General features: G+C 48.1%; 1 non-coding gene across 1 annotated transcript; it reads left to right on the top strand.

The window, feature by feature from the left end:
• The first annotated feature begins 810 nt into the window (after positions 1-810).
• Positions 811-893, top strand: TRNAL-CAG (transfer RNA leucine (anticodon CAG)). The gene has a single exon. It is a non-coding gene; the product is annotated as a tRNA-Leu (tRNA).
• Positions 894-8,455: the final 7,562 nt, after the last annotated feature.

Consider the following 8,455-nt stretch of genomic DNA (forward strand, 5'->3'; position numbering starts at 1 on the left):
AAAAACTGAATGCCATCGTATTTTATTTAAAGGCCCTTTGGGGTCTTGTTTCCAACTTCGGTACTCAAGGCAAGGCACACATAATCCAAAGCACCAAAAATAAGACATGATTGTGGCCATAGGGCCTCTCCCTGTGCACAACCACATGGGAGGAAATCCCCTTGAGCATAGTGGAACTTCCCTCCGAGTAAACACACAGGCTTGACGCCAAGCCTGCAATCCCCATCCATACTCATCAAGGAGGAAGTATCCCAGTGGACTTGGTTTGATTTACTTCCAAGTAATGCAGAGATCAGGGACACAAAATGAGTCTCTTGGGCTGCAATCCTATGCACACTTCCCTGAGGGCAAGCCCCGTAGAAGTGTGCTGTTAGTATGACAGATCTGCCTACTGCTGCAATCCTATCCAGCTTACCTGGGAGTAAGCCCCATTGACTATAATGGGACTTAGTTCTGAGTAGACATGCATAGGATTGGGCTTTTATATTGCAACTCTGCTGCCCTCCTATTTCAATATCTGCTGAGGGTGGGGGTTGGGGGGATCCCAAATGAACCTCCCCTAGTGCAAACCCCGGTGCAAATTACTACCCGTCTCCCTTTTCTAGCTCAATCCCTGCGAAGCTCCTTGTAACAGTGTAGGCGCTAAGACCCAGCGCGCCTCGAACCTTCCCCCGTGGAACAATATTTTTAATGATCGCCCGCGCAGGGATCATTAAAAATAGCAACACCCAGTGCAACACTGTTGCATTCGCGTTCACGCTTCTCTGCTATTTATCTTATCTAGACGAGAGGAAAAGGTTCAATCAGCTAGTCAGGATGGCCGAGCGGTCTAAGGCGCTGCGTTCAGGTCGCAGTCTCCCCTGGAGGCGTGGGTTCGAATCCCACTTCTGACAGCAACTTAAGCTTTTGGCATTTATTTTGTTGACATTGCTCTTTGCCCCCTGGAGTTGTTTAAAGAACCCCCTCCAACGCTGAACTGCAACGGTCCCTGGAAAATGCAACAATCGCGTTGCATTTCATACATTTCACAACATGGCACACCAGGGCCAGCCACCAAGCGAGAAAAAGAGGCACTTCTGTGCAACCACACCGCCCCCTGGTGCATGGCCATGGAAGAGCTCAATCGGGTCTAAGCCTACAAGCACTTGCAGCAGAGCCTCTGAGAGGAAATTTATCAGGGGGTACAAAGATTCTTTGGGGCCCTTTCCCAAAGGTAGAGTGGGATGAAGTCAAACAGGGCAGGGGGAGGGTGGCGACAGCCCAAATAGACTTTGGAGCCCAGATCTACTGGACTTCCCATTGCAGAGCCCAGGTCTACCTGCCCATATAGTGTCAGCAGCTAGATACAGTAATACAGAAAAGCAAACACTCCCATGTCTCTCTAAAATCTTTTAAATATAGAAAGTCATTGCAGAAAGTCAGCATCATCATATTTAGGTTCACATAGAATGGATAGTGTCCAGTGTGTACCAACACATACTTCTGCAGCAGCTGTAGGCCCCTAGTGGTGCCCCTGAGCTCATATACACTTCTTGGCAAGCAGATCAATAAGCCATAGGGCTATTGTAGCAGGCCAGTTTCCACCCAGATTTGAAGCTGTTTTAAGGAGTGTCATGGATGAGTTCCAGGATCCAGTGTGCATGCCTTTCAGCAGTAGCTGCTGCCATGCCCCTGCAGTAGTGCCCCCAGCATCCCATGCAGGCAGCAAGTCCAGCTGAGATAAGAAAATATAAGATCCCAGGAAGTTTCTGGGCTCCCTGTTTGACCCCAGGCCAAGGAACAAATTACCCCCTTTAATCCCCCATGGGCCCTGCCCACCGGTCTCTGTACCCCATATAGCTGTGGTTTTCAAACTCTCCAGGAGCAAAACCAGAAGTGGAGCACCATCACTCTACTTTCACTTCAAACTAGCTGGGGAGCCCTGCAGGTGCTCACACAGGACAATGCTGCCGAGACTGGTGAGTGCATCCCAGTCCCTGCAGCCCCCCTGAGCAGCATGATCCTGGGGATCACGCCACTGCCTTCCCCCCTGCCCCCACCTCTTTAAGGACCAGAGGCCAGGGCCCTCAGGCTGGGGCATTGCAACACTCCAGTCTGAATACCACTGCCATATAGGGATTACCACACCAGACCACAGTGCAGGGCTGTCACAGACCACTTGCTCTCAGTGTCAGCCTCCCACCAATAGGATGGGGGACATAATAACAGCCCAATTGTCTGCATGTCTACTCAGAAATAAGTCTCACAGAGTTGTATGTGGCCCACTCTCAAGTTAGTGTAAGTAAGCGTCTTGCCAAATTCCTGTTCTGAGCTTCACCTAAAGGACTTATGCCCAAAACTAATAAGTTCCCCCAGTTTGACCACAGCTAAATCTAGCAGACTGCAAGAACCTTCCACTGTACCCCAGCACCAGCAGTAAAGAGACTAGCAGGTGGCTGGCTTGCCTGTAAGTCTGCAGGGTCTCTCATAAGAACATAAGAACAGCCCCACTGGATCAGGCCATAGGCCCATCTAGTCCAGCTTCCTGTATCTCACAGCGGCCCACCAAATGCCCCAGGGAGCACACCAGATAGCAAGAGACCTCATCCTGGTGCTCTCCCCTACATCTGGCATTCTGACTTAACCCATTCCTAAAATCAGGAGGTTGCGCATACACATCATGGCTTGTACCCCATAATGGATTTTTCCTCCAGAAACTCGTCCAATCCCCTTTTAAAGGCGTCTAGGCTAGACGCCAGCACCACATCCTGTGGCAAGGAGTTCCACAGACCGACCACGCGCTGAGTAAAGAAATATTTTCTTTTGTCTGTCCTAACCCACCCAACATTCAATTTTAGTGGATGTCCCCTGGTTCTGGTATTATGTGAGAGTGTAAAGAGCATCTCCCTATCCACTCTGTCCATCCCCTGCATAATTTTGTATGTCTCAATCATGTCCCCCCTCAAGCGTCTCTTTTCTAGGCTGAAGAGGCCCAAACGCCGTAGCCTTTCCTCATAAGGAAGGTGCCCCAGCCCCGTAATCATCTTAGTCGCTCTCTTTTGCACCTTTTCCATTTCCACTATGTCTTTTTTGAGATGCGGCGACCAGAGCTGGACACAATACTCCAGGTGTGGCCTTACCATCGATTTGTACAACGGCATTATAATACTAGCCGTTTTGTTCTCAATACCCTTCCTAATGATCCCAAGCATAGAATTGGCCTTCTTCACTGCCACCGCACATTGGGTCGACACTTTCATCGACCTGTCCACCACCACCCCAAGATCTCTCTCCTGATCTGTCACTGACAGCTCAGAACCCATCAGCCTATATCTAAAGTTTTGATTTTTTGCCCCAATGTGCATGACTTTACACTTCAAGCAGCAGTTCTCCTTCATGACTTTCTCCTTCAAGCAGCAGTTCTTTTGGGTACAACAGCACCACCTCAGCTCTCAGCAGTCTGTTTGAGTAGTCCATTAGTCAGTGAGCCAGATAATCAGTCCAAAAGTGCAGTACATTGACTCATCATGGGTCAGTCCATGAGTTAGCAGTCCAGTGGGTCAGTTAGCCACAAAGTCAGTCCATTTAGCCAGCAAGGAAGTCTCCTTTCCCTCCTCCATTCTGTCTCCACCACAAACCTTTCCTGCATCAGGTGCTTCTTATATCCCTAGAGACCTCATTGCCTCTAGTGGCTGCACACCATTGCCTCTAGTGGGTGTGCAGCACACCCTCTGCTGAAAGCCCAGGCCCTAACACTTAAAGGGGCTGCTGAAGACACCACATTCTATCTCCTCATCAGATATTCCACGATTCCAATACAGTAAGTGGTTATGGGCAGACATGCACAGCCTCTGCAGGACTCAGAAAAGCCTCCAGACTGGACCAGAGCATAGCTCCAGCCAGGTTTGGTGGCTGGGTCGTGTCCTCAATTATCTGCAATTTCATGTAACTGCAGAACAGGGCCTAGGAGAGGGGTGTAAAGGGGGTAATTTATACCTGGGCCCAGGGTCAAAAAGGGGGCCCAGGAGCCAGTGGGGCCCAGAAATTTCCTGTGATATTACATTTTCCTATCTACTCAGACTTGTTGCCCGCACGGGATGCTGGGGACACTCCTTAACACAGTGTCAAATTTGGAAGGAAACTGGCCTGCTACACTAGCTCTTTGGCATGTAGATCCGCTTCCCATGAAGGCGTGTATAGGAGCTCAGGGACATAGCTGCATGGCTACAGCTGCTGCAGAAGTCAGTTTTGGCATGCACAGGACACTTTCCATTCTTGGGTGAGCTTAAATATGATTGTCATACCCCTGCCCTGAAGGGCAGAGCCAGTTGGTAGACAAGGGTGGGTTCTGTCCAGTGCCACTGAGACTGAATAAGCAAGACACTGAAAGGTGGAAGGCTGTTTATTGTTTCAGCAAGGCATACCTGTGGCCCCTGGGAGCTGCAGCTCAAATCCAAAAGACCCCTTCAGCCGGGTGGAACACATTTTTATACATTCAGGTTGTAATTCAAACAAAGCGTCTCCAGAAAGGAAAGTTCTCTGGTACTTCTCCACTTTGTCCCTCTCATGCACTCGCCCCCTCCTCACTTTCTCAAGGGAAGTAGCCTTGTCTCGTTTTGACCGTTTCAAGTATGTTCTAGTGTCTAAAAGGATATGTCTGGCTTGTGGTTAGGCGCTTTGTAAACTTGTCAGCAAAAAGGTTTGCTATTAATAAGATTAGCAAAGCAGTAAGTTTTAAGCTTTCCCCTAAATTCATGCTTTCCTGTCTTCATTTCTTTCTAACCCCCCCCCCCCCCATTACTCTGTATTGATGGTTGCTACAGGTTCTTTCTTTGAAAGGAGAGAGGGGTCTGAGACAGGTACGCAGGCATCATAATGATCCTAATTTTCTGCATGATTTTCTATATTTAAAAGATTTTAGAGACACTACGGAGTTTTGCTGCAGATGCCACATTGGGGGTAGACTTGGGCTCCAAAGACTTTTCCAGCAGTCTCCACCCTCCTGTACCCTATTTTGCCCCTCCCTGCCCCCATTATCACCCTCCCCTGCTCTGTTTCATCCTTTCCCCTTTGCAAAGGGGTCCAAAAGAAACTTCACACCCCCTGATAAAATTCTTCTCAGACACCCTGCTGCAGGGGATTCCAGAATGGAACCTCTGTGGATACCTGGGCATGCCTGTACTTGTACTGGTGGTTTGGTGATCAGTTCAGCAGGCAAGAGCCATGATTGAAGGCTGCTGCTCTCCATGTACCTGCTTTGCATCGCTCAAGAAACTATTTGGGAACCATGAGCCAAACCTAGAGCAAGTGTTCTATGGAGAGCACTGATCTGACTGAAATGAAAAGCAGCAGTACCACTTCTGGCCACTGCCTGGGTGGTGCTGTAGCACAGCAGAGGTGGGGCTGGTGATTCCCCTTGTTCTAAGACAGGGGTGCTCAAACTTTCAACTTTAGGGATGCTGGACAGCATCCCTAAAGTTGAAAGTTTGAGCACCCCTGTTCTAAGACCTGGAGGCACAGGAAGCAAAGAGTCCCCTGGTTCATGCCATTAAGTGGTTACCAGATATGAACGGGACAGAGTACCCCCTGTACCTTTAACCATGGTATAGAAGAGGGAATTTTGGCAGGTGCAGCTTTTTAAACCCTTCCGAGTTGAGCTGCACCTGCCAAAATTCCCTCTTCTATACCATGGTTAAAGGTTTTATTTTATTTATTTTTGCTTCTCAGTGATATATAAATATTAATAATAAAAGCTTCGGGTTTATTTGTAGTTTCCCACTCTCTCTTTGCAGCTGCTAAGAGGCAGGCATCCCTCCCTTTAAGAAGTTGTCTTTGGGGGACTGAAGCCTGCAATCCTGCACACACTTACCTAGAAGTCAGTCCCATTGAACTCACTGGGTCTCACATCTGAGTAGACATGGATAGCATTGTACAGTCAGTGATATTGTACAGTCAGGTAGCCCTATTCTATGCATGTTTACTTAGAAGCAAGCCAGTTGCATAGTAAGCATAATGGGACTCCCTCCCTGGAGACTGCCCCAGAAAAGATTGGCAAGCTTTACAGCCCGGTTCTCTGCATGCTTAAGAATATAAGAAGAGCCTGCTAGATTAGACCAAAGGTCCATCCAGTCCAGCTTCCTGGATCTCACAGTGGCCTACCGGATGCCTTAGGGAGCACCCAAGACAACAAGAGACCTGCATCCTGGTGCCCTCCCAACCTGAGGTAGCCTAACTCTAAAACCAGGAGCTTGCACATACCTATCTTTTTTGTTGAAAAGTGATATATAAATGCTGTTAATAATAAATAATAATAATAAATTCAGAGGTTGCCTACTTCTAAAACCAGGAGGTTGCCCATACTCATCATGGCTCATAGCCTGTGATGGACAGAAATCCATCCAATCCCCTTTTCAAGACATCCAGGCCAGACCCCATCACCACATCCTGTGCCAGGGCTGTAGCTGGGGGGGGGGGGCAGCGGGGGCTTTGCCAGCAGTTTGCCACCACCACCCCCCCCAGCATTTTTTCCAAACCTGTCCTCTTAATCTAATCTGGCGTTAGTTGGGGGTGATTTGAAGCCCTTTTTGCAACATTTTTTGTGCACAGGAAGGAAGACGACTTGGTGCTTGTGGCAAATAGCCACAGAGGCCTGAGGGGGGACATGATTGAGGCATATAAAATTACGCAAGGGATGGCTGGAGAGATGTTCTTTTCCCTCTCACATAACACCAGAACCAGGGGACATCCGCTAAAATTGAGTGTTGGGAGAGTTAGGATGGTTAGGTGTTATGTAGATGTTATGTAGGTGTTATGTAGGTACTAAATAGGCGCTATATACTTCCTAATGCTAGATAGACATTAGATAGGCGCTGGACAGGTGCTATATAGGTGTTAAATAGGTGTTATATAGGTGCTATATAGGTGTTAGGCGCTAGATAGGTGCTAGATAGGCACTATATAGGCATTAAATAGGCGCTACATAGGTGCTAGATAGGCGTTATATAGGTGTTAGGTGCGAGATAGGTGTTGCATAGGCACTCAATAGGCATTATATAGGTGTTAGATAGGTGCTTGATAGGTGTTAGATAGGTGCTTGATAGGTGCTATATAGGTGTTAAGTAGGTGTTAAGTAGGCACTTTCAATACAAGTAATACAAGGCCCAGCAGAGGTGTATACCGCAAAGAAAGAAGGGTTCCGCTAAATCCAGGAGAGTGCCCGCGTGGCTAACCAGCCAAGTTAGAGAGGCTGTGAAGGGCAAGGAAGCTTCCTTCCGTAAATGGAAGTCTTGCCCTAATGAAGAGAATAAAAAGGAACATAAACTGTGGCAAAAGAAATGTAAGAAGGTGATAGGGGAGGCCAAGCGAGACTATGAGGAACGCATGGCCAGCAACATTAAGGGGAATAATAAAAGCTTCTTCAAATATGTTAGAAGCAGGAAACCCGCCAGAGAAGCGGTTGGCCCTCTGGATGGTGAGGGAGGGAAAGGGGAGATAAAAGGAGACTTAGAGATGGCAGAGAAATTAAATGAGTTCTTTGCATCTGTCTTCACGGCAGAAGACCTCGGGCAGATACCGCTGCCCGAACGGCCCCTCCTGACCGAGGAGTTAAGTCAGATAGAGGTTAAAAGAGAAGATGTTTCAGACCTCATTGATAAATTAAAGATCAATAAGTCACCGGGCCCTGATGGCATCCACCCAAGGGTTATTAAGGAATTGAAGAACGAAGTTGCAGATCTCTTGACTAAGGTATGCAACTTGTCCCTCAAAACGGCCACGGTACCAGAAGATTGGAGGATAGCAAATGTCACGCCTATTTTTAAAAAGGGAAAGAGGGGGGACCCGGGAAACTATAGGCCGGTCAGCCTAACATCTATACCGGGTAAGATGGTGGAATGCCTCATCAAAGATAGGATCACAAAACACATAGACGAACAGGCCTTGCTGAGGGAGAGTCAGCATGGCTTCTGTAAGGGTAAGTCTTGCCTCACAAACCTTATAGAATTCTTTGAAAAGGTCAACAGGCATGTGGATGCGGGAGAACCCGTGGACATTATATATCTGGACTTTCAGAAGGCGTTTGACACGGTCCCTCACCAAAGGCTACTGAAAAAACTCCACAGTCAGGGAATTAGAGGACAGGTCCTCTCGTGGATTGAGAACTGGTTGGAGGCCAGGAAGCAGAGAGTGGGTGTCAATGGGCAATTTTCACAATGGAGAGAGGTGAAAAGCGGTGTGCCCCAAGGATCTGTCCTGGGACCGGTGCTTTTCAACCTCTTCATAAATGACCTGGAGACAGGGTTGAGCAGTGAAGTGGCTAAGTTTGCAGACGACACCAAACTTTTCCAAGTGGTGAAGACCAGAAGTGATTGTGAGGAGCTCCAGAAGGATCTCTCCAGACTGGCAGAATGGGCAGCAAAATGGCAGATGCGCTTCAATGTCAGTAAGTGTAAAGTCATGCACATTGGGGCAAAAAATC

Source organism: Tiliqua scincoides, chromosome 9 (assembly GCF_035046505.1).
Source record: "Tiliqua scincoides isolate rTilSci1 chromosome 9, rTilSci1.hap2, whole genome shotgun sequence".
NCBI classification, from domain to species: Eukaryota; Metazoa; Chordata; class Lepidosauria; order Squamata; family Scincidae; genus Tiliqua; species Tiliqua scincoides.